Source organism: Lasioglossum baleicum, unplaced genomic scaffold (assembly GCF_051020765.1).
Source record: "Lasioglossum baleicum unplaced genomic scaffold, iyLasBale1 scaffold0022, whole genome shotgun sequence".
In the NCBI taxonomy this organism is placed as follows: Eukaryota; Metazoa; Arthropoda; class Insecta; order Hymenoptera; family Halictidae; genus Lasioglossum; species Lasioglossum baleicum.
The window spans coordinates 986,792-1,012,773 of record NW_027469082.1 but is presented as its reverse complement, the minus strand read 5'-3'; positions in this window follow the sequence as shown (position 1 = coordinate 1,012,773).

Sequence of the window (25,982 nt, the reverse complement as noted above, 5' to 3'; positions counted from 1 at the left end):
AGGGCTGAAAAGGGCCCGAAAGAAAATAACTGATCCAAACGTTCGAATTTAACGCCAATTTCGCGACGCTGACTTCGCATCGATGGCGAGTGCCACCACAGTCGCCGCGTTTACTCTCCCTTGATGGTTGAGCGAATGGACTTGTAACTTCGAGGTTACGAATCCGACTCTACGTTTAGGTTTACATTTTCCATTAATTTTAAAGGGTGAGGAAGGGTTGGGGGGGGGATGGCGATGACAGACCAATTGCGCACCTCCCCGCCACCATCGTCGCTACCGACGACCTCGACCTCGAGCCGAGCCGAGCCGAGCGGGGCCGAAGGCCCGACGGGCTCCCGGAAATTTCGGAAAGGCGATATACCTTTAATTCCCAGTTGGCCGTAACTTTCTCGATGACGTCAAATTAGTGAAAAATCAAAGTTTCTTTGTCGCCGTATAGCTCGAGAACGGGTCGACGGGTGCGGGCGAGAGTAGGCTCGTCGGACGGAGGACGCGGAGACGAAGGTTTACCGCGCGAAAAATTCACGAAAATTCGCGGAAAATTTTTTACATGTGCATCGGTAACGCGCGTCGACCTCGGCGGAGGATAACTTACCGACGACCACCGGCAGTGGTCGGTAACGGCTCGGGGGGTATAAGCTGCCGCGTTAAAAATGAAACCCGAATTTTGGCGCTTCCACGGGTCAGGGCTGAAAAGGGCCCGAAAGATAATAACTGATCCAAACGTTCGAATTTAACGCCAATTTCGCGACGCTGACTTCGCATCGATGGCGAGTGCCGCCACAGTCGCCGCGTTTACTCTCCCTTGATGGTTGAGCGAATGGACTTGTAACTTCGAGGTTACGAATCCGACTCTACGTTTAGGTTTACATTTTCCATTAATTTTAAAGGGTGAGGGGGGTTGGGAGGAGGATGGCGATGACAGACCAATTGCGCACCTCCCCGCCACCATCGTCGCTACCGACGACCTCGACCTCGAGCCGAGCGGGGCCGAAGGCCCGACGGGCTCCCGGAAATTTCGGAAAGGCGATATACCTTTAATTCCCAGTTGGCCGTAACTTTCTCGATGACGTCAAATTAGTGAAAAATCAAAGTTTCTTTGTCGCCGTATAGCTCGAGAACGGGTCGACGGGTGCGGGCGAGAGTAGGCTCGTCGGACGGAGGACGCGGAGACGAAGGCTTACCGCGCGAAAAATTCACGAAAATTCGCGGAAAATTTTTTACGTGTGCATCGGTAACGCGCGTCGACCTCGGCGGAGGATAACTTACCGACCACCACCGGCAGTGGTCGGTAACGGCTCGGGGGGTATAAGCTGCCGCGTTAAAAATGAAACCCTAATTTCGGCGCTTCCACGGTTCAGGGCTGAAAAGGGCCCGAAAGAAAATAACTGATTCAAACGTTCGAATTTAACGCCAACTTCGCGACGCTGACTTCGCATCGATGGCGAGTGCCGCCACAGCCGCCGCGTTTACTCTCCCTTGATAGTTGAGAGAATCGACTTGTAACTTTGAGCTTACGAATCCGACTCTACGTTTAGGTTTACATTTTCCATTAATTTTAAAGGGTGAGGGGGGTTGGGAGGAGGATGGCGATGACAGACCAATTGCGCACCTCCCCGCCACCATCGTCGCTACCGACGACCTCGACCTCGAGCCGAGCGGGGCCGAAGGCCCGACGGGCTCCCGGAAATTTCGGAAAGGCGATATACCTTTAATTCCCAGTTGGCCGTAACTTTCTCGATGACGTCAAATTAGTGAAAAATCAAAGTTTCTTTGTCGCCGTATAGCTCGAGAACGGGTCGACGGGTGCGGGCGAGAGTAGGCTCGTCGGACGGAGGACGCGGAGACGAAGGTTTACCGCGCGAAAAATTCGCGGAAAATTTTTTACATGTGCATCGGTAACGCGCGTCGACCTCGGCGGAGGATAACTTACCGACGACCACCGGCAGTGGTCGGTAACGGCTCGGGGGGTATAAGCTGCCGCGTTAAAAATGAAACCCGAATTTTGGCGCTTCCACGGGTCAGGGCTGAAAAGGGCCCGAAAGAAAATAACTGATCCAAACGTTCGAATTTAACGCCAATTTCGCGACGCTGACTTCGCATCGATGGCGAGTGCCGCCACAGTCGCCGCGTTTACTCTCCCTTGATGGTTGAGCGAATGGACTTGTAACTTCGAGGTTACGAATCCGACTCTACGTTTAGGTTTACATTTTCCATTAATTTTAAAGGGTGAGGGGGGTTGGGAGGAGGATGGCGATGACAGACCAATTGCGCACCTCCCCGCCACCATCGTCGCTACCGACGACCTCGACCTCGAGCCGAGCGGGGCCGAAGGCCCGACGGGCTCCCGGAAATTTCGGAAAGGCGATATACCTTTAATTCCCAGTTGGCCGTAACTTTCTCGATGACGTCAAATTAGTGAAAAATCAAAGTTTCTTTGTCGCCGTATAGCTCGAGAACGGGTCGACGGGTGCGGGCGAGAGTAGGCTCGTCGGACGGAGGACGCGGAGACGAAGGCTTACCGCGCGAAAAATTCACGAAAATTCGCGGAAAATTTTTTACGTGTGCATCGGTAACGCGCGTCGACCTCGGCGGAGGATAACTTACCGACCACCACCGGCAGTGGTCGGTAACGGCTCGGGGGGTATAAGCTGCCGCGTTAAAAATGAAACCCTAATTTCGGCGCTTCCACGGTTCAGGGCTGAAAAGGGCCCGAAAGAAAATAACTGATTCAAACGTTCGAATTTAACGCCAACTTCGCGACGCTGACTTCGCATCGATGGCGAGTGCCGCCACAGCCGCCGCGTTTACTCTCCCTTGATAGTTGAGAGAATCGACTTGTAACTTTGAGCTTACGAATCCGACTCTACGTTTAGGTTTACATTTTCCATTAATTTTAAAGGGTGAGGGGGGTTGGGAGGAGGATGGCGATGACAGACCAATTGCGCACCTCCCCGCCACCATCGTCGCTACCGACGACCTCGACCTCGAGCCGAGCCGAGCCGAGCGGGGCCGAAGGCCCGACGGGCTCCCGGAAATTTCGGAAAGGCGATATACCTTTAATTCCCAGTTGGCCGTAACTTTCTCGATGACGTCAAATTAGTGAAAAATCAAAGTTTCTTTGTCGCCGTATAGCTCGAGAACGGGTCGACGGGTGCGGGCGAGAGTAGGCTCGTCGGACGGAGGACGCGGAGACGAAGGCTTACCGCGCGAAAAATTCACGAAAATTCGCGGAAAATTTTTTACGTGTGCATCGGTAACGCGCGTCGACCTCGGCGGAGGATAACCTACCGACCACCACCGGCAGTGGTCGGTAACGGCTCGGGGGGTATAAGCTGCCGCGTTAAAAATGAAACCCGAATTTCGGCGCTTCCACGGTTCAGGGCTGAAAAGGGCCCGAAAGAAAATAACTGATTCAAACGTTCGAATTTAACGCCAACTTCGCGACGCTGACTTCGCATCGATGGCGAGTGCCGCCACAGCCGCCGCGTTTACTCTCCCTTGATAGTTGAGAGAATCGACTTGTAACTTTGAGCTTACGAATCCGACTCTACGTTTAGGTTTACATTTTCCATTAATTTTAAAGGGTGAGGGGGGTTGGGAGGAGGATGGCGATGACAGACCAATTGCGCACCTCCCCGCCACCATCGTCGCTACCGACGACCTCGACCTCGAGCCGAGCCGAGCCGAGCGGGGCCGAAGGCCCGACGGGCTCCCGGAAATTTCGGAAAGGCGATATACCTTTAATTCCCAGTTGGCCGTAACTTTCTCGATGACGTCAAATTAGTGAAAAATCAAAGTTTCTTTGTCGCCGTGTAGCTCGAGAACGGGTCGACGGGTGCGGGCGAGAGTAGGCTCGTCGGACGGAGGACGCGGAGACGAAGGTTTACCGCGCGAAAAATTCACGAAAATTCGCGGAAAATTTTTTACGTGTGCATCGGTAACGCGCGTCGACCTCGGCGGAGGATAACTTACCGACCACCACCGGCAGTGGTCGGTAACGGCTCGGGGGGTATAAGCTGCCGCGTTAAAAATGAAACCCGAATTTCGGCGCTTCCACGGGTCAGGGCTGAAAAGGGCCCGAAAGAAAATAACTGATCCAAACGTTCGAATTTAACGCCAATTTCGCGACGCTGACTTCGCATCGATGGCGAGTGCCGCCACAGTCGCCGCGTTTACTCTCCCTTGATGGTTGAGCGAATGGACTTGTAACTTCGAGGTTACGAATCCGACTCTACGTTTAGGTTTACATTTTCCATTAATTTTAAAGGGTGAGGAAGGGTTGGGGGGGGGGATGGCGATGACAGACCAATTGCGCACCTCCCCGCCACCATCGTCGCTACCGACGACCTCGACCTCGAGCCGAGCCGAGCCGAGCGGGGCCGAAGGCCCGACGGGCTCCCGGAAATTTCGGAAAGGCGATATACCTTTAATTCCCAGTTGGCCGTAACTTTCTCGATGACGTCAAATTAGTGAAAAATCAAAGTTTCTTTGTCGCCGTATAGCTCGAGAACGGGTCGACGGGTGCGGGCGAGAGTAGGCTCGTCGGACGGAGGACGCGGAGACGAAGGTTTACCGCGCGAAAAATTCACGAAAATTCGCGGAAAATTTTTTACATGTGCATCGGTAACGCGCGTCGACCTCGGCGGAGGATAACTTACCGACGACCACCGGCAGTGGTCGGTAACGGCTCGGGGGGTATAAGCTGCCGCGTTAAAAATGAAACCCGAATTTTGGCGCTTCCACGGGTCAGGGCTGAAAAGGGCCCGAAAGATAATAACTGATCCAAACGTTCGAATTTAACGCCAATTTCGCGACGCTGACTTCGCATCGATGGCGAGTGCCGCCACAGTCGCCGCGTTTACTCTCCCTTGATGGTTGAGCGAATGGACTTGTAACTTCGAGGTTACGAATCCGACTCTACGTTTAGGTTTACATTTTCCATTAATTTTAAAGGGTGAGGGGGGTTGGGAGGAGGATGGCGATGACAGACCAATTGCGCACCTCCCCGCCACCATCGTCGCTACCGACGACCTCGACCTCGAGCCGAGCCGAGCCGAGCGGGGCCGAAGGCCCGACGGGCTCCCGGAAATTTCGGAAAGGCGATATACCTTTAATTCCCAGTTGGCCGTAACTTTCTCGATGACGTCAAATTAGTGAAAAATCAAAGTTTCTTTGTCGCCGTATAGCTCGAGAACGGGTCGACGGGTGCGGGCGAGAGTAGGCTCGTCGGACGGAGGACGCGGAGACGAAGGTTTACCGCGCGAAAAATTCACGAAAATTCGCGGAAAATTTTTTACGTGTGCATCGGTAACGCGCGTCGACCTCGGCGGAGGATAACTTACCGACCACCACCGGCAGTGGTCGGTAACGGCTCGGGGGGTATAAGCTGCCGCGTTAAAAATGAAACCCGAATTTCGGCGCTTCCACGGGTCAGGGCTGAAAAGGGCCCGAAAGAAAATAACTGATCCAAACGTTCGAATTTAACGCCAATTTCGCGACGCTGACTTCGCATCGATGGCGAGTGCCGCCACAGTCGCCGCGTTTACTCTCCCTTGATGGTTGAGCGAATGGACTTGTAACTTCGAGGTTACGAATCCGACTCTACGTTTAGGTTTACATTTTCCATTAATTTTAAAGGGTGAGGAAGGGTTGGGGGGGGGGATGGCGATGACAGACCAATTGCGCACCTCCCCGCCACCATCGTCGCTACCGACGACCTCGACCTCGAGCCGAGCCGAGCCGAGCGGGGCCGAAGGCCCGACGGGCTCCCGGAAATTTCGGAAAGGCGATATACCTTTAATTCCCAGTTGGCCGTAACTTTCTCGATGACGTCAAATTAGTGAAAAATCAAAGTTTCTTTGTCGCCGTATAGCTCGAGAACGGGTCGACGGGTGCGGGCGAGAGTAGGCTCGTCGGACGGAGGACGCGGAGACGAAGGTTTACCGCGCGATAAATTCACGAAAATTCGCGGAAAATTTTTTACATGTGCATCGGTAACGCGCGTCGACCTCGGCGGAGGATAACTTACCGACGACCACCGGCAGTGGTCGGTAACGGCTCGGGGGGTATAAGCTGCCGCGTTAAAAATGAAACCCGAATTTTGGCGCTTCCACGGGTCAGGGCTGAAAAGGGCCCGAAAGATAATAACTGATCCAAACGTTCGAATTTAACGCCAATTTCGCGACGCTGACTTCGCATCGATGGCGAGTGCCGCCACAGTCGCCGCGTTTACTCTCCCTTGATGGTTGAGCGAATGGACTTGTAACTTCGAGGTTACGAATCCGACTCTACGTTTAGGTTTACATTTTCCATTAATTTTAAAGGGTGAGGGGGGTTGGGAGGAGGATGGCGATGACAGACCAATTGCGCACCTCCCCGCCACCATCGTCGCTACCGACGACCTCGACCTCGAGCCGAGCGGGGCCGAAGGCCCGACGGGCTCCCGGAAATTTCGGAAAGGCGATATACCTTTAATTCCCAGTTGGCCGTAACTTTCTCGATGACGTCAAATTAGTGAAAAATCAAAGTTTCTTTGTCGCCGTATAGCTCGAGAACGGGTCGACGGGTGCGGGCGAGAGTAGGCTCGTCGGACGGAGGACGCGGAGACGAAGGCTTACCGCGCGAAAAATTCACGAAAATTCGCGGAAAATTTTTTACGTGTGCATCGGTAACGCGCGTCGACCTCGGCGGAGGATAACTTACCGACCACCACCGGCAGTGGTCGGTAACGGCTCGGGGGGTATAAGCTGCCGCGTTAAAAATGAAACCCTAATTTCGGCGCTTCCACGGTTCAGGGCTGAAAAGGGCCCGAAAGAAAATAACTGATTCAAACGTTCGAATTTAACGCCAACTTCGCGACGCTGACTTCGCATCGATGGCGAGTGCCGCCACAGCCGCCGCGTTTACTCTCCCTTGATAGTTGAGAGAATCGACTTGTAACTTTGAGCTTACGAATCCGACTCTACGTTTAGGTTTACATTTTCCATTAATTTTAAAGGGTGAGGGGGGTTGGGAGGAGGATGGCGATGACAGACCAATTGCGCACCTCCCCGCCACCATCGTCGCTACCGACGACCTCGACCTCGAGCCGAGCCGAGCCGAGCGGGGCCGAAGGCCCGACGGGCTCCCGGAAATTTCGGAAAGGCGATATACCTTTAATTCCCAGTTGGCCGTAACTTTCTCGATGACGTCAAATTAGTGAAAAATCAAAGTTTCTTTGTCGCCGTATAGCTCGAGAACGGGTCGACGGGTGCGGGCGAGAGTAGGCTCGTCGGACGGAGGACGCGGAGACGAAGGCTTACCGCGCGAAAAATTCACGAAAATTCGCGGAAAATTTTTTACGTGTGCATCGGTAACGCGCGTCGACCTCGGCGGAGGATAACCTACCGACCACCACCGGCAGTGGTCGGTAACGGCTCGGGGGGTATAAGCTGCCGCGTTAAAAATGAAACCCGAATTTCGGCGCTTCCACGGTTCAGGGCTGAAAAGGGCCCGAAAGAAAATAACTGATTCAAACGTTCGAATTTAACGCCAACTTCGCGACGCTGACTTCGCATCGATGGCGAGTGCCGCCACAGCCGCCGCGTTTACTCTCCCTTGATAGTTGAGAGAATCGACTTGTAACTTTGAGCTTACGAATCCGACTCTACGTTTAGGTTTACATTTTCCATTAATTTTAAAGGGTGAGGGGGGTTGGGAGGAGGATGGCGATGACAGACCAATTGCGCACCTCCCCGCCACCATCGTCGCTACCGACGACCTCGACCTCGAGCCGAGCGGGGCCGAAGGCCCGACGGGCTCCCGGAAATTTCGGAAAGGCGATATACCTTTAATTCCCAGTTGGCCGTAACTTTCTCGATGACGTCAAATTAGTGAAAAATCAAAGTTTCTTTGTCGCCGTATAGCTCGAGAACGGGTCGACGGGTGCGGGCGAGAGTAGGCTCGTCGGACGGAGGACGCGGAGACGAAGGTTTACCGCGCGAAAAATTCACGAAAATTCGCGGAAAATTTTTTACATGTGCATCGGTAACGCGCGTCGACCTCGGCGGAGGATAACTTACCGACGACCACCGGCAGTGGTCGGTAACGGCTCGGGGGGTATAAGCTGCCGCGTTAAAAATGAAACCCGAATTTCGGCGCTTCCACGGGTCAGGGCTGAAAAGGGCCCGAAAGAAAATAACTGATCCAAACGTTCGAATTTAACGCCAATTTCGCGACGCTGACTTCGCATCGATGGCGAGTGCCGCCACAGTCGCCGCGTTTACTCTCCCTTGATGGTTGAGCGAATGGACTTGTAACTTCGAGGTTACGAATCCGACTCTACGTTTAGGTTTACATTTTCCATTAATTTTAAAGGGTGAGGAAGGGTTGGGGGGGGGATGGCGATGACAGACCAATTGCGCACCTCCCCGCCACCATCGTCGCTACCGACGACCTCGACCTCGAGCCGAGCCGAGCCGAGCGGGGCCGAAGGCCCGACGGGCTCCCGGAAATTTCGGAAAGGCGATATACCTTTAATTCCCAGTTGGCCGTAACTTTCTCGATGACGTCAAATTAGTGAAAAATCAAAGTTTCTTTGTCGCCGTATAGCTCGAGAACGGGTCGACGGGTGCGGGCGAGAGTAGGCTCGTCGGACGGAGGACGCGGAGACGAAGGTTTACCGCGCGAAAAATTCACGAAAATTCGCGGAAAATTTTTTACATGTGCATCGGTAACGCGCGTCGACCTCGGCGGAGGATAACTTACCGACGACCACCGGCAGTGGTCGGTAACGGCTCGGGGGGTATAAGCTGCCGCGTTAAAAATGAAACCCGAATTTTGGCGCTTCCACGGGTCAGGGCTGAAAAGGGCCCGAAAGAAAATAACTGATCCAAACGTTCGAATTTAACGCCAATTTCGCGACGCTGACTTCGCATCGATGGCGAGTGCCGCCACAGTCGCCGCGTTTACTCTCCCTTGATGGTTGAGCGAATGGACTTGTAACTTTGAGCTTACGAATCCGACTCTACGTTTAGGTTTACATTTTCCATTAATTTTAAAGGGTGAGGGGGGTTGGGAGGTGGATGGCGATGACAGACCAATTGCGCACCTTCCCGCCACCATCGTCGCTACCGACGACCTCGACCTCGAGCCGAGCGGGGCCGAAGGCCCGACGGGCTCCCGGAAATTTCGGAAAGGCGATATACCTTTAATTCCCAGTTGGCCGTAACTTTCTCGATGACGTCAAATTAGTGAAAAATCAAAGTTTCTTTGTCGCCGTATAGCTCGAGAACGGGTCGACGGGTGCGGGCGAGAGTAGGCTCGTCGGACGGAGGACGCGGAGACGAAGGCTTACCGCGCGAAAAATTCACGAAAATTCGCGGAAAATTTTTTACGTGTGCATCGGTAACGCGCGTCGACCTCGGCGGAGGATAACTTACCGACCACCACCGGCAGTGGTCGGTAACGGCTCGGGGGGTATAAGCTGCCGCGTTAAAAATGAAACCCTAATTTCGGCGCTTCCACGGTTCAGGGCTGAAAAGGGCCCGAAAGAAAATAACTGATTCAAACGTTCGAATTTAACGCCAACTTCGCGACGCTGACTTCGCATCGATGGCGAGTGCCGCCACAGCCGCCGCGTTTACTCTCCCTTGATAGTTGAGAGAATCGACTTGTAACTTTGAGCTTACGAATCCGACTCTACGTTTAGGTTTACATTTTCCATTAATTTTAAAGGGTGAGGGGGGTTGGGAGGAGGATGGCGATGACAGACCAATTGCGCACCTCCCCGCCACCATCGTCGCTACCGACGACCTCGACCTCGAGCCGAGCCGAGCCGAGCGGGGCCGAAGGCCCGACGGGCTCCCGGAAATTTCGGAAAGGCGATATACCTTTAATTCCCAGTTGGCCGTAACTTTCTCGATGACGTCAAATTAGTGAAAAATCAAAGTTTCTTTGTCGCCGTATAGCTCGAGAACGGGTCGACGGGTGCGGGCGAGAGTAGGCTCGTCGGACGGAGGACGCGGAGACGAAGGCTTACCGCGCGAAAAATTCACGAAAATTCGCGGAAAATTTTTTACGTGTGCATCGGTAACGCGCGTCGACCTCGGCGGAGGATAACTTACCGACCACCACCGGCAGTGGTCGGTAACGGCTCGGGGGGTATAAGCTGCCGCGTTAAAAATGAAACCCGAATTTTGGCGCTTCCACGGGTCAGGGCTGAAAAGGGCCCGAAAGAAAATAACTGATCCAAACGTTCGAATTTAACGCCAATTTCGCGACGCTGACTTCGCATCGATGGCGAGTGCCGCCACAGTCGCCGCGTTTACTCTCCCTTGATGGTTGAGCGAATGGACTTGTAACTTTGAGCTTACGAATCCGACTCTACGTTTAGGTTTACATTTTCCATTAATTTTAAAGGGTGAGGGGGGTTGGGAGGTGGATGGCGATGACAGACCAATTGCGCACCTTCCCGCCACCATCGTCGCTACCGACGACCTCGACCTCGAGCCGAGCGGGGCCGAAGGCCCGACGGGCTCCCTGAAATTTCGGAAAGGCGATATACCTTTAATTCCCAGTTGGCCGTAACTTTCTCGATGACGTCAAATTAGTGAAAAATCAAAGTTTCTTTGTCGCCGTATAGCTCGAGAACGGGTCGACGGGTGCGGGCGAGAGTAGGCTCGTCGGACGGAGGACGCGGAGACGAAGGCTTACCGCGCGAAAAATTCACGAAAATTCGCGGAAAATTTTTTACGTGTGCATCGGTAACGCGCGTCGACCTCGGCGGAGGATAACTTACCGACCACCACCGGCAGTGGTCGGTAACGGCTCGGGGGGTATAAGCTGCCGCGTTAAAAATGAAACCCGAATTTCGGCGCTTCCACGGTTCAGGGCTGAAAAGGGCCAGAAAGAAAATAACTGATCCAAACGTTCGAATTTAACGCCAATTTCGCTTCGCTGACTTCGCATCGATGGCGAGTGCCGCCACAGTCGCCGCGTTTACTCTCCCTTGATGGTTGAGCGAATGGACTTGTAACTTCGAGGTTACGAATCCGACTCTACGTTTAGGTTTACATTTTCCATTAATTTTAAAGGGTGAGGAAGGGTTGGGGGGGGGGATGGCGATGACAGACCAATTGCGCACCTCCCCGCCGCCATCGTCGCTACCGACGACCTCGACCTCGAGCCGAGCCGAGCCGAGCGGGGCCGAAGGCCCGACGGGCTCCCGGAAATTTCGGAAAGGCGATATACCTTTAATTCCCAGTTGGCCGTAACTTTCTCGATGACGTCAAATTAGTGAAAAATCAAAGTTTCTTTGTCGCCGTATAGCTCGAGAACGGGTCGACGGGTGCGGGCGAGAGTAGGCTCGTCGGACGGAGGACGCGGAGACGAAGGTTTACCGCGCGAAAAATTCACGAAAATTCGCGGAAAATTTTTTACGTGTGCATCGGTAACGCGCGTCGACCTCGGCGGAGGATAACTTACCGACCACCACCGGCAGTGGTCGGTAACGGCTCGGGGGGTATAAGCTGCCGCGTTAAAAATGAAACCCGAATTTCGGCGCTTCCACGGGTCAGGGCTGAAAAGGGCCCGAAAGAAAATAACTGATCCAAACGTTCGAATTTAACGCCAATTTCGCGACGCTGACTTCGCATCGATGGCGAGTGCCGCCACAGTCGCCGCGTTTACTCTCCCTTGATGGTTGAGCGAATGGACTTGTAACTTTGAGCTTACGAATCCGACTCTACGTTTAGGTTTACATTTTCCATTAATTTTAAAGGGTGAGGGGGGTTGGGAGGTGGATGGCGATGACAGACCAATTGCGCACCTTCCCGCCACCATCGTCGCTACCGACGACCTCGACCTCGAGCCGAGCGGGGCCGAAGGCCCGACGGGCTCCCGGAAATTTCGGAAAGGCGATATACCTTTAATTCCCAGTTGGCCGGAACTTTCTCGATGACGTCAAATTAGTGAAAAATCAAAGTTTCTTTGTCGCCGTATAGCTCGAGAACGGGTCGACGGGTGCGGGCGAGAGTAGGCTCGTCGGACGGAGGACGCGGAGACGAAGGCTTACCGCGCGAAAAATTCACGAAAATTCGCGGAAAATTTTTTACGTGTGCATCGGTAACGCGCGTCGACCTCGGCGGAGGATAACTTACCGACCACCACCGGCAGTGGTCGGTAACGGCTCGGGGGGTATAAGCTGCCGCGTTAAAAATGAAACCCTAATTTCGGCGCTTCCACGGTTCAGGGCTGAAAAGGGCCCGAAAGAAAATAACTGATTCAAACGTTCGAATTTAACGCCAACTTCGCGACGCTGACTTCGCATCGATGGCGAGTGCCGCCACAGCCGCCGCGTTTACTCTCCCTTGATAGTTGAGAGAATCGACTTGTAACTTTGAGCTTACGAATCCGACTCTACGTTTAGGTTTACATTTTCCATTAATTTTAAAGGGTGAGGGGGGTTGGGAGGAGGATGGCGATGACAGACCAATTGCGCACCTCCCCGCCACCATCGTCGCTACCGACGACCTCGACCTCGAGCCGAGCCGAGCCGAGCGGGGCCGAAGGCCCGACGGGCTCCCGGAAATTTCGGAAAGGCGATATACCTTTAATTCCCAGTTGGCCGTAACTTTCTCGATGACGTCAAATTAGTGAAAAATCAAAGTTTCTTTGTCGCCGTATAGCTCGAGAACGGGTCGACGGGTGCGGGCGAGAGTAGGCTCGTCGGACGGAGGACGCGGAGACGAAGGTTTACCGCGCGAAAAATTCACGAAAACTCGCGGAAAATTTTTTACGTGTGCATCGGTAACGCGCGTCGACCTCGGCGGAGGATAACTTACCGACCACCACCGGCAGTGGTCGGTAACGGCTCGGGGGGTATAAGCTGCCGCGTTAAAAATGAAACCCTAATTTCGGCGCTTCCACGGTTCAGGGCTGAAAAGGGCCCGAAAGAAAATAACTGATTCAAACGTTCGAATTTAACGCCAACTTCGCGACGCTGACTTCGCATCGATGGCGAGTGCCGCCACAGCCGCCGCGTTTACTCTCCCTTGATAGTTGAGAGAATCGACTTGTAACTTTGAGCTTACGAATCCGACTCTACGTTTAGGTTTACATTTTCCATTAATTTTAAAGGGTGAGGGGGGTTGGGAGGAGGATGGCGATGACAGACCAATTGCGCACCTCCCCGCCACCATCGTCGCTACCGACGACCTCGACCTCGAGCCGAGCCGAGCCGAGCGGGGCCGAAGGCCCGACGGGCTCCCGGAAATTTCGGAAAGGCGATATACCTTTAATTCCCAGTTGGCCGTAACTTTCTCGATGCCGTCAAATTAGTGAAAAATCAAAGTTTCTTTGTCGCCGTATAGCTCGAGAACGGGGCGATGGGTGCGGGCGAGAGTAGGCTCGTCGGACGGAGGACGCGGAGACGAAGGCATACCGCGCGAAAAATTCGCGAAAATACGCGGAAAATTTTTTACGTGTGCATCGGTAACGCGCGTCGACCTCGGCGGAGGATAGCTTACCGACCACCACCGGCAGTGGTCGTTAACGCTCGGGGGGTATAAGCTGCCGCGTTAAAAATGAAACCCGAATTTCGGCGCTTCCACGGTTCAGGGCTGAAAATGGCCCGAAAGAAAATAACTGATTCAAACGTTTGAATTTAACGCCAACTTCGCGACGCTGACTTCGCATCGATGGCGAGTGCCGCCACAGTCGCCGCGTTTACTCTCCCTTGATAGTTGAGCGAATTGACTTGTAACTTTGAGCTTACGAATCCGACTCTACGTTTATGTTTACATTTTCCATTAATTTTAAAGGGGTAGGGGGGGTTGGGGGGGTGGTTGGCGATGACAGACCAATCGCACGCCTCCCCGCCACCATCGTCGCTACCGACGACCTCGACCTCGAGCCGAGCCGAGTCGAGCGGGGCCGAAGGCCCGACGGGCTCCCTGAAATTTCGGAAAGGCGATATACCTTTAATTCCCAGTTGGCCGTAACTTTCTCGATGACGTCAAATTAGTGAAAAATCAAAGTTTCTTTGTCGCCGTATAGCTCGAGAACGGGTCGACGGGTGCGGGCGAGAGTAGGCTCGTCGGACGGAGGACGCGGAGACGAAGGCTTACCGCGCGAAAAATTCACGAAAATTTGCGGAAAATTTTTTACGTGTGCATCGGTAACGCGCGTCGACCTCGGCGGAGGATAACTTACCGACCACCACCGGCAGTGGTCGGTAACGGCTCGGGGGGTATAAGCTGCCGCGTTAAAAATGAAACCCGAATTTCGGCGCTTCCACGGTTCAGGGCTGAAAAGGGCCAGAAAGAAAATAACTGATCCAAACGTTCGAATTTAACGCCAATTTCGCTTCGCTGACTTCGCATCGATGGCGAGTGCCGCCACAGTCGCCGCGTTTACTCTCCCTTGATGGTTGAGCGAATGGACTTGTAACTTCGAGGTTACGAATCCGACTCTACGTTTAGGTTTACATTTTCCATTAATTTTAAAGGGTGAGGAAGGGTTGGGGGGGGGGATGGCGATGACAGACCAATTGCGCACCTCCCCGCCACCATCGTCGCTACCGACGACCTCGACCTCGAGCCGAGCCGAGCCGAGCGGGGCCGAAGGCCCGACGGGCTCCCGGAAATTTCGGAAAGGCGATATACCTTTAATTCCCAGTTGGCCGTAACTTTCTCGATGACGTCAAATTAGTGAAAAATCAAAGTTTCTTTGTCGCCGTATAGCTCGAGAACGGGTCGACGGGTGCGGGCGAGAGTAGTCTCGTCGGACGGAGGACGCGGAGACGAAGGTTTACCGCGCGAAAAATTCACGAAAATTCGCGGAAAATTTTTTACGTGTGCATCGGTAACGCGCGTCGACCTCGGCGGAGGATAACTTACCGACCACCACCGGCAGTGGTCGGCAACGGCTCGGGGGGTATAAGCTGCCGCGTTAAAAATGAAACCCGAATTTCGGCGCTTCCACGGGTCAGGGCTGAAAAGGGCCCGAAAGAAAATAACTGATCCAAACGTTCGAATTTAACGCCAATTTCGCGACGCTGACTTCGCATCGATGGCGAGTGCCGCCACAGTCGCCGCGTTTACTCTCCCTTGATGGTTGAGCGAATGGACTTGTAACTTCGAGGTTACGAATCCGACTCTACGTTTAGGTTTACATTTTCCATTAATTTTAAAGGGTGAGGGGGGTTGGGAGGAGGATGGCGATGACAGACCAATTGCGCACCTCCCCGCCACCATCGTCGCTACCGACGACCTCGACCTCGAGCCGAGCGGGGCCGAAGGCCCGACGGGCTCCCGGAAATTTCGGAAAGGCGATATACCTTTAATTCCCAGTTGGCCGTAACTTTCTCGATGACGTCAAATTAGTGAAAAATCAAAGTTTCTTTGTCGCCGTATAGCTCGAGAACGGGTCGACGGGTGCGGGCGAGAGTAGGCTCTTCGGACGGAGGACGCGGAGACGAAGGCTTACCGCGCGAAAAATTCACGAAAATTCGCGGAAAATTTTTTACGTGTGCATCGGTAACGCGCGTCGACCTCGGCGGAGGATAACTTACCGACCACCACCGGCAGTGGTCGGTAACGGCTCGGGGGGTATAAGCTGCCGCGTTAAAAATGAAACCCTAATTTCGGCGCTTCCACGGTTCAGGGCTGAAAAGGGCCCGAAAGAAAATAACTGATTCAAACGTTCGAATTTAACGCCAACTTCGCGACGCTGACTTCGCATCGATGGCGAGTGCCGCCGCAAGCCGCCGCGTTTACTCTCCCTTGATAGTTGAGAGAATCGACTTGTAACTTTGAGCTTACGAATCCGACTCTACGTTTAGGTTTACATTTTCCATTAATTTTAAAGGGTGAGGGGGGTTGGGAGGAGGATGGCGATGACAGACCAATTGCGCACCTCCCCGCCACCATCGTCGCTACCGACGACCTCGACCTCGAGCCGAGCCGAGCCGAGCGGGGCCGAAGGCCCGACGGGCTCCCGGAAATTTCGGAAAGGCGATATACCTTTAATTCCCAGTTGGCCGTAACTTTCTCGATGACGTCAAATTAGTGAAAAATCAAAGTTTCTTTGTCGCCGTATAGCTCGAGAACGGGTCGACGGGTGCGGGCGAGAGTAGGCTCGTCGGACGGAGGACGCGGAGACGAAGGTTTACCGCGCGAAAAATTCACGAAAATTCGCGGAAAATTTTTTACGTGTGCATCGGTAACGCGCGTCGACCTCGGCGGAGGATAACTTACCGACCACCACCGGCAGTGGTCGGTAACGGCTCGGGGGGTATAAGCTGCCGCGTTAAAAATGAAACCCGAATTTCGGCGCTTCCACGGGTCAGGGCTGAAAAGGGCCCGAAAGAAAATAACTGATCCAAACGTTCGAATTTAACGCCAATTTCGCGACGCTGACTTCGCATCGATGGCGAGTGCCGCCACAGTCGCCGCGTTTACTCTCCCTTGATGGTTGAGCGAATGGACTTGTAACTTCGAGGTTACGAATCCGACTCTACGTTTAGGTTTACATTTTCCATTAATTTTAAAGGGTGAGGGGGGTTGGGAGGAGGATGGCGATGACAGACCAATTGCGCACCTTCCCGCCACCATCGTCGCTACCGACGACCTCGACCTCGAGCCGAGCGGGGCCGAAGGCCCGACGGGCTCCCGGAAATTTCGGAAAGGCGATATACCTTTAATTCCCAGTTGGCCGTAACTTTCTCGATGACGTCAAATTAGTGAAAAATCAAAGTTTCTTTGTCGCCGTATAGCTCGAGAACGGGTCGACGGGTGCGGGCGAGAGTAGGCTCGTCGGACGGAGGACGCGGAGACGAAGGTTTACCGCGCGAAAAATTCACGAAAATTCGCGGAAAATTTTTTACATGTGCATCGGTAACGCGCGTCGACCTCGGCGGAGGATAACTTACCGACGACCACCGGCAGTGGTCGGTAACGGCTCGGGGGGTATAAGCTGCCGCGTTAAAAATGAAACCCGAATTTTGGCGCTTCCACGGGTCAGGGCTGAAAAGGGCCCGAAAGAAAATAACTGATCCAAACGTTCGAATTTAACGCCAATTTCGCGACGCTGACTTCGCATCGATGGCGAGTGCCGCCACAGTCGCCGCGTTTACTCTCCCTTGATGGTTGAGCGAATGGACTTGTAACTTCGAGGTTACGAATCCGACTCTACGTTTAGGTTTACATTTTCCATTAATTTTAAAGGGTGAGGGGGGTTGGGAGGAGGATGGCGATGACAGACCAATTGCGCACCTTCCCGCCACCATCGTCGCTACCGACGACCTCGACCTCGAGCCGAGCGGGGCCGAAGGCCCGATGGGCTCCCGGAAATTTCGGAAAGGCGATATACCTTTAATTCCCAGTTGGCCGTAACTTTCTCGATGACGTCAAATTAGTGAAAAATCAAAGTTTCTTTGTCGCCGTATAGCTCGAGAACGGGTCGACGGGTGCGGGCGAGAGTAGGCTCGTCGGACGGAGGACGCGGAGACGAAGGCTTACCGCGCGAAAAATTCACGAAAATTCGCGGAAAATTTTTTACGTGTGCATCGGTAACGCGCGTCGACCTCGGCGGAGGATAACTTACCGACCACCACCGGCAGTGGTCGGTAACGGCTCGGGGGGTATAAGCTGCCGCGTTAAAAATGAAACCCTAATTTCGGCGCTTCCACGGTTCAGGGCTGAAAAGGGCCCGAAAGAAAATAACTGATTCAAACGTTCGAATTTAACGCCAACTTCGCGACGCTGACTTCGCATCGATGGCGAGTGCCGCCACAGCCGCCGCGTTTACTCTCCCTTGATAGTTGAGAGAATCGACTTGTAAGTTTGAGCTTACGAATCCGACTCTACGTTTAGGTTTACATTTTCCATTAATTTTAAAGGGTGAGGGGGGTTGGGAGGAGGATGGCGATGACAGACCAATTGCGCACCTCCCCGCCACCATCGTCGCTACCGACGACCTCGACCTCGAGCCGAGCCGAGCCGAGCGGGGCCGAAGGCCCGACGGGCTCCCGGAAATTTCGGAAAGGCGATATACCTTTAATTCCCAGTTGGCCGTAACTTTCTCGATGACGTCAAATTAGTGAAAAATCAAAGTTTCTTTGTCGCCGTATAGCTCGAGAACGGGTCGACGGGTGCGGGCGAGAGTAGGCTCGTCGGACGGAGGTCGCGGAGACGAAGGTTTACCGCGCGAAAAATTCACGAAAATTCGCGGAAAATTTTTTACGTGTGCATCGGTAACGCGCGTCGACCTCGGCGGAGGATAACTTACCGACCACCACCGGCAGTGGTCGGTAACGGCTCGGGGGGTATAAGCTGCCGCGTTAAAAATGAAACCCGAATTTCGGCGCTTCCACGGGTCAGGGCTGAAAAGGGCCCGAAAGAAAATAACTGATCCAAACGTTCGAATTTAACGCCAATTTCGCGACGCTGACTTCGCATCGATGGCGAGTGCCGCCACAGTCGCCGCGTTTACTCTCCCTTGATGGTTGAGCGAATGGACTTGTAACTTCGAGGTTACGAATCCGACTCTACGTTTAGGTTTACATTTTCCATTAATTTTAAAGGGTGAGGAAGGGTTGGGGGGGGATGGCGATGACAGACCAATTGCGCACCTCCCCGCCACCATCGTCGCTACCGACGACCTCGACCTCGAGCCGAGCCGAGCCGAGCGGGGCCGAAGGCCCGACGGGCTCCCGGAAATTTCGGAAAGGCGATATACCTTTAATTCCCAGTTGGCCGTAACTTTCTCGATGACGTCAAATTAGTGAAAAATCAAAGTTTCTTTGTCGCCGTATAGCTCGAGAACGGGTCGACGGGTGCGGGCGAGAGTAGGCTCGTCGGACGGAGGACGCGGAGACGAAGGTTTACCGCGCGAAAAATTCACGAAAATTCGCGGAAAATTTTTTACATGTGCATCGGTAACGCGCGTCGACCTCGGCGGAGGATAACTTACCGACGACCACCGGCAGTGGTCGGTAACGGCTCGGGGGGTATAAGCTGCCGCGTTAAAAATGAAACCCGAATTTTGGCGCTTCCACGGGTCAGGGCTGAAAAGGGCCCGAAAGAAAATAACTGATCCAAACGTTCGAATTTAACGCCAATTTCGCGACGCTGACTTCGCATCGATGGCGAGTGCCGCCACAGTCGCCGCGTTTACTCTCCCTTGATGGTTGAGCGAATGGACTTGTAACTTCGAGGTTACGAATCCGACTCTACGTTTAGGTTTACATTTTCCATTAATTTTAAAGGGTGAGGGGGGTTGGGAGGAGGATGGCGATGACAGACCAATTGCGCACCTTCCCGCCACCATCGTCGCTACCGACGACCTCGACCTCGAGCCGAGCGGGGCCGAAGGCCCGACGGGCTCCCGGAAATTTCGGAAAGGCGATATACCTTTAATTCCCAGTTGGCCGTAACTTTCTCGATGACGTCAAATTAGTGAAAAATCAAAGTTTCTTTGTCGCCGTATAGCTCGAGAACGGGTCGACGGGTGCGGGCGAGAGTAGGCTCGTCGGACGGAGGACGCGGAGACGAAGGCTTACCGCGCGAAAAATTCACGAAAATTCGCGGAAAATTTTTTACGTGTGCATCGGTAACGCGCGTCGACCTCGGCGGAGGATAACTTACCGACCACCACCGGCAGTGGTCGGTAACGGCTCGGGGGGTATAAGCTGCCGCGTTAAAAATGAAACCCTAATTTCGGCGCTTCCACGGTTCAGGGCTGAAAAGGGCCCGAAAGAAAATAACTGATTCAAACGTTCGAATTTAACGCCAACTTCGCGACGCTGACTTCGCATCGATGGCGAGTGCCGCCACAGCCGCCGCGTTTACTCTCCCTTGATAGTTGAGAGAATCGACTTGTAACTTTGAGCTTACGAATCCGACTCTACGTTTAGGTTTACATTTTCCATTAATTTTAAAGGGTGAGGGGGGTTGGGAGGAGGATGGCGATGACAGACCAATTGCGCACCTCCCCGCCACCATCGTCGCTACCGACGACCTCGACCTCGAGCCGAGCCGAGCCGAGCGGGGCCGAAGGCCCGACGGGCTCCCGGAAATTTCGGAAAGGCGATATACCTTTAATTCCCAGTTGGCCGTAACTTTCTCGATGACGTCAAATTAGTGAAAAATCAAAGTTTCTTTGTCGCCGTATAGCTCGAGAACGGGTCGACGGGTGCGGGCGAGAGTAGGCTCGTCGGACGGAGGTCGCGGAGACGAAGGTTTACCGCGCGAAAAATTCACGAAAATTCGCGGAAAATTTTTTACGTGTGCATCGGTAACGCGCGTCGACCTCGGCGGAGGATAACTTACCGACCACCACCGGCAGTGGTCGGTAACGGCTCGGGGGGTATAAGCTGCCGCGTTAAAAATGAAACCCGAATTTCGGCGCTTCCACGGGTCAGGGCTGAAAAGGGCCCGAAAGAAAATAACTGATCCAAACGTTCGAATTTAACGCCAATTTCGCGACGCTGACTTCGCATCGATGGCGAGTGCCGCCACAGTCGCCGCGTTTACTCTCCCTTGATGGTTGAGCGAATGGACTTGTAACTTCGAGGTTACGAATCCGACTCTACGTTTAGGTTTACATTTTCCATTAATTTTAAAGGGTGAGGAAGGGTTGGGGGGGGGGATGGCGATGACAGACCAATTGCGCACCTCCCCGCCACCATCGTCGCTACCGACGACCTCGACCTCGAGCCGAGCCGAGCCGAGCGGGGCCGAAGGCCCGACGGGCTCCCGGAAATTTCGGAAAGGCGATATACCTTTAATTCCCAGTTGGCCGTAACTTTCTCGATGACGTCAAATTAGTGAAAAATCAAAGTTTCTTTGTCGCCGTATAGCTCGAGAACGGGTCGACGGGTGCGGGCGAGAGTAGGCTCGTCGGACGGAGGACGCGGAGACGAAGGTTTACCGCGCGAAAAATTCACGAAAATTCGCGGAAAATTTTTTACATGTGCATCGGTAACGCGCGTCGACCTCGGCGGAGGATAACTTACCGACCACCACCGGCAGTGGTCGGTAACGGCTCGGGGGGTATAAGCTGCCGCGTTAAAAATGAAACCCGAATTTTGGCGCTTCCACGGGTCAGGGCTGAAAAGGGCCCGAAAGAAAATAACTGATCCAAACGTTCGAATTTAACGCCAATTTCGCGACGCTGACTTCGCATCGATGGCGAGTGCCGCCACAGTCGCCGCGTTTACTCTCCCTTGATGGTTGAGCGAATGGACTTGTAACTTCGAGGTTACGAATCCGACTCTACGTTTAGGTTTACATTTTCCATTAATTTTAAAGGGTGAGGGGGGTTGGGAGGAGGATGGCGATGACAGACCAATTGCGCACCTTCCCGCCACCATCGTCGCTACCGACGACCTCGACCTCGAGCCGAGCGGGGCCGAAGGCCCGACGGGCTCCCGGAAATTTCGGAAAGGCGATATACCTTTAATTCCCAGTTGGCCGTAACTTTCTCGATGACGTCAAATTAGTGAAAAATCAAAGTTTCTTTGTCGCCGTATAGCTCGAGAACGGGTCGACGGGTGCGGGCGAGAGTAGGCTCGTCGGTCGGAGGACGCGGAGACGAAGGCTTACCGCGCGAAAAATTCACGAAAATTCGCGGAAAATTTTTTACGTGTGCATCGGTAACGCGCGTCGACCTCGGCGGAGGATAACTTACCGACCACCACCGGCAGTGGTCGGTAACGGCTCGGGGGGTATAAGCTGCCGCGTTAAAAATGAAACCCTAATTTCGGCGCTTCCACGGTTCAGGGCTGAAAAGGGCCCGAAAGAAAATAACTGATTCAAACGTTCGAATTTAACGCCAACTTCGCGACGCTGACTTCGCATCGATGGCGAGTGCCGCCACAGCCGCCGCGTTTACTCTCCCTTGATAGTTGAGAGAATCGACTTGTAAGTTTGAGCTTACGAATCCGACTCTACGTTTAGGTTTACATTTTCCATTAATTTTAAAGGGTGAGGGGGGTTGGGAGGAGGATGGCGATGACAGACCAATTGCGCACCTCCCCGCCACCATCGTCGCTACCGACGACCTCGACCTCGAGCCGAGCCGAGCCGAGCGGGGCCGAAGGCCCGACGGGCTCCCGGAAATTTCGGAAAGGCGATATACCTTTAATTCCCAGTTGGCCGTAACTTTCTCGATGACGTCAAATTAGTGAAAAATCAAAGTTTCTTTGTCGCCGTATAGCTCGAGAACGGGTCGACGGGTGCGGGCGAGAGTAGGCTCGTCGGACGGAGGTCGCGGAGACGAAGGTTTACCGCGCGAAAAATTCACGAAAATTCGCGGAAAATTTTTTACGTGTGCATCGGTAACGCGCGTCGACCTCGGCGGAGGATAACTTACCGACCACCACCGGCAGTGGTCGGTAACGGCTCGGGGGGTATAAGCTGCCGCGTTAAAAATGAAACCCGAATTTCGGCGCTTCCACGGGTCAGGGCTGAAAAGGGCCCGAAAGAAAATAACTGATCCAAACGTTCGAATTTAACGCCAATTTCGCGACGCTGACTTCGCATCGATGGCGAGTGCCGCCACAGTCGCCGCGTTTACTCTCCCTTGATGGTTGAGCGAATGGACTTGTAACTTCGAGGTTACGAATCCGACTCTACGTTTAGGTTTACATTTTCCATTAATTTTAAAGGGTGAGGAAGGGTTGGGGGGGGATGGCGATGACAGACCAATTGCGCACCTCCCCGCCACCATCGTCGCTACCGACGACCTCGACCTCGAGCCGAGCCGAGCCGAGCGGGGCCGAAGGCCCGACGGGCTCCCGGAAATTTCGGAAAGGCGATATACCTTTAATTCCCAGTTGGCCGTAACTTTCTCGATGACGTCAAATTAGTGAAAAATCAAAGTTTCTTTGTCGCCGTATAGCTCGAGAACGGGTCGACGGGTGCGGGCGAGAGTAGGCTCGTCGGACGGAGGACGCGGAGACGAAGGTTTACCGCGCGAAAAATTCACGAAAATTCGCGGAAAATTTTTTACATGTGCATCGGTAACGCGCGTCGACCTCGGCGGAGGATAACTTACCGACGACCACCGGCAGTGGTCGGTAACGGCTCGGGGGGTATAAGCTGCCGCGTTAAAAATGAAACCCGAATTTTGGCGCTTCCACGGGTCAGGGCTGAAAAGGGCCCGAAAGAAAATAACTGATCCAAACGTTCGAATTTAACGCCAATTTCGCGACGCTGACTTCGCATCGATGGCGAGTGCCGCCACAGTCGCCGCGTTTACTCTCCCTTGATGGTTGAGCGAATGGACTTGTAACTTCGAGGTTACGAATCCGACTCTACGTTTAGGTTTACATTTTCCATTAATTTTAAAGGGTGAGGGGGGTTGGGAGGAGGATGGCGATGACAGACCAATTGCGCACCTTCCCGCCACCATCGTCGCTACCGACGACCTCGACCTCGAGCCGAGCGGGGCCGAAGGCCCGACGGGCTCCCGGAAATTTCGGAAAGGCGATATACCTTTAATTCCCAGTTGGCCGTAACTTTCTCGATGACGTCAAATTAGTGAAAAATCAAAGTTTCTTTGTCGCCGTATAGCTCGAGAACGGGTCGACGGGTGCGGGCGAGAGTAGGCTCGTCGGACGGAGGACGCGGAGACGAAGGCTTACCGCGCGAAAAATTCACGAAAATTCGCGGAAAATTTTTTACGTGTGCATCGGTAACGCGCGTCGACCTCGGCGGAGGATAACTTACCGACCACCACCGGCAGTGGTCGGTAACGGCTCGGGGGGTATAAGCTGCCGCGTTAAAAATGAAACCCTAATTTCGGCGCTTCCACGGTTCAGGGCTGAAAAGGGCCCGAAAGAAAATAACTGATTCAAACGTTCGAATTTAACGCCAACTTCGCGACGCTGACTTCGCATCGATGGCGAGTGCCGCCACAGCCGCCGCGTTTACTCTCCCTTGATAGTTGAGAGAATCGACTTGTAACTTTGAGCTTACGAATCCGACTCTACGTTTAGGTTTACATTTTCCATTAATTTTAAAGGGTGAGGGGGGTTGGGAGGAGGATGGCGATGACAGACCAATTGCGCACCTCCCCGCCACCATCGTCGCTACCGACGACCTCGACCTCGAGCCGAGCCGAGCCGAGCGGGGCCGAAGGCCCGACGGGCTCCCGGAAATTTCGGAAAGGCGATATACCTTTAATTCCCAGTTGGCCGTAACTTTCTCGATGACGTCAAATTAGTGAAAAATCAAAGTTTCTTTGTCGCCGTATAGCTCGAGAACGGGTCGACGGGTGCGGGCGAGAGTAGGCTCGTCGGACGGAGGTCGCGGAGACGAAGGTTTACCGCGCGAAAAATTCACGAAAATTCGCGGAAAATTTTTTACGTGTGCATCGGTAACGCGCGTCGACCTCGGCGGAGGATAACTTACCGACCACCACCGGCAGTGGTCGGTAACGGCTCGGGGGGTATAAGCTGCCGCGTTAAAAATGAAACCCGAATTTCGGCGCTTCCACGGGTCAGGGCTGAAAAGGGCCCGAAAGAAAATAACTGATCCAAACGTTCGAATTTAACGCCAATTTCGCGACGCTGACTTCGCATCGATGGCGAGTGCCGCCACAGTCGCCGCGTTTACTCTCCCTTGATGGTTGAGCGAATGGACTTGTAACTTCGAGGTTACGAATCCGACTCTACGTTTAGGTTTACATTTTCCATTAATTTTAAAGGGTGAGGAAGGGTTGGGGGGGGGGGATGGCGATGACAGACCAATTGCGCACCTCCCCGCCACCATCGTCGCTACCGACGACCTCGACCTCGAGCCGAGCCGAGCCGAGCGGGGCCGAAGGCCCGACGGGCTCCCGGAAATTTCGGAAAGGCGATATACCTTTAATTCCCAGTTGGCCGTAACTTTCTCGATGACGTCAAATTAGTGAAAAATCAAAGTTTCTTTGTCGCCGTATAGCTCGAGAACGGGTCGACGGGTGCGGGCGAGAGTAGGCTCGTCGGACGGAGGACGCGGAGACGAAGGTTTACCGCGCGAAAAATTCACGAAAATTCGCGGAAAATTTTTTACATGTGCATCGGTAACGCGCGTCGACCTCGGCGGAGGATAACTTACCGACCACCACCGGCAGTGGTCGGTAACGGCTCGGGGGGTATAAGCTGCCGCGTTAAAAATGAAACCCGAATTTTGGCGCTTCCACGGGTCAGGGCTGAAAAGGGCCCGAAAGAAAATAACTGATCCAAACGTTCGAATTTAACGCCAATTTCGCGACGCTGACTTCGCATCGATGGCGAGTGCCGCCACAGTCGCCGCGTTTACTCTCCCTTGATGGTTGAGCGAATGGACTTGTAACTTCGAGGTTACGAATCCGACTCTACGTTTAGGTTTACATTTTCCATTAATTTTAAAGGGTGAGGGGGGTTGGGAGGAGGATGGCGATGACAGACCAATTGCGCACCTTCCCGCCACCATCGTCGCTACCGACGACCTCGACCTCGAGCCGAGCGGGGCCGAAGGCCCGACGGGCTCCCGGAAATTTCGGAAAGGCGATATACCTTTAATTCCCAGTTGGCCGTAACTTTCTCGATGACGTCAAATTAGTGAAAAATCAAAGTTTCTTTGTCGCCGTATAGCTCGAGAACGGGTCGACGGGTGCGGGCGAGAGTAGGCTCGTCGGTCGGAGGACGCGGAGACGAAGGCTTACCGCGCGAAAAATTCACGAAAATTCGCGGAAAATTTTTTACGTGTGCATCGGTAACGCGCGTCGACCTCGGCGGAGGATAACTTACCGACCACCACCGGCAGTGGTCGGTAACGGCTCGGGGGGTATAAGCTGCCGCGTTAAAAATGAAACCCTAATTTCGGCGCTTCCACGGTTCAGGGCTGAAAAGGGCCCGAAAGAAAATAACTGATTCAAACGTTCGAATTTAACGCCAACTTCGCGACGCTGACTTCGCATCGATGGCGAGTGCCGCCACAGCCGCCGCGTTTACTCTCCCTTGATAGTTGAGA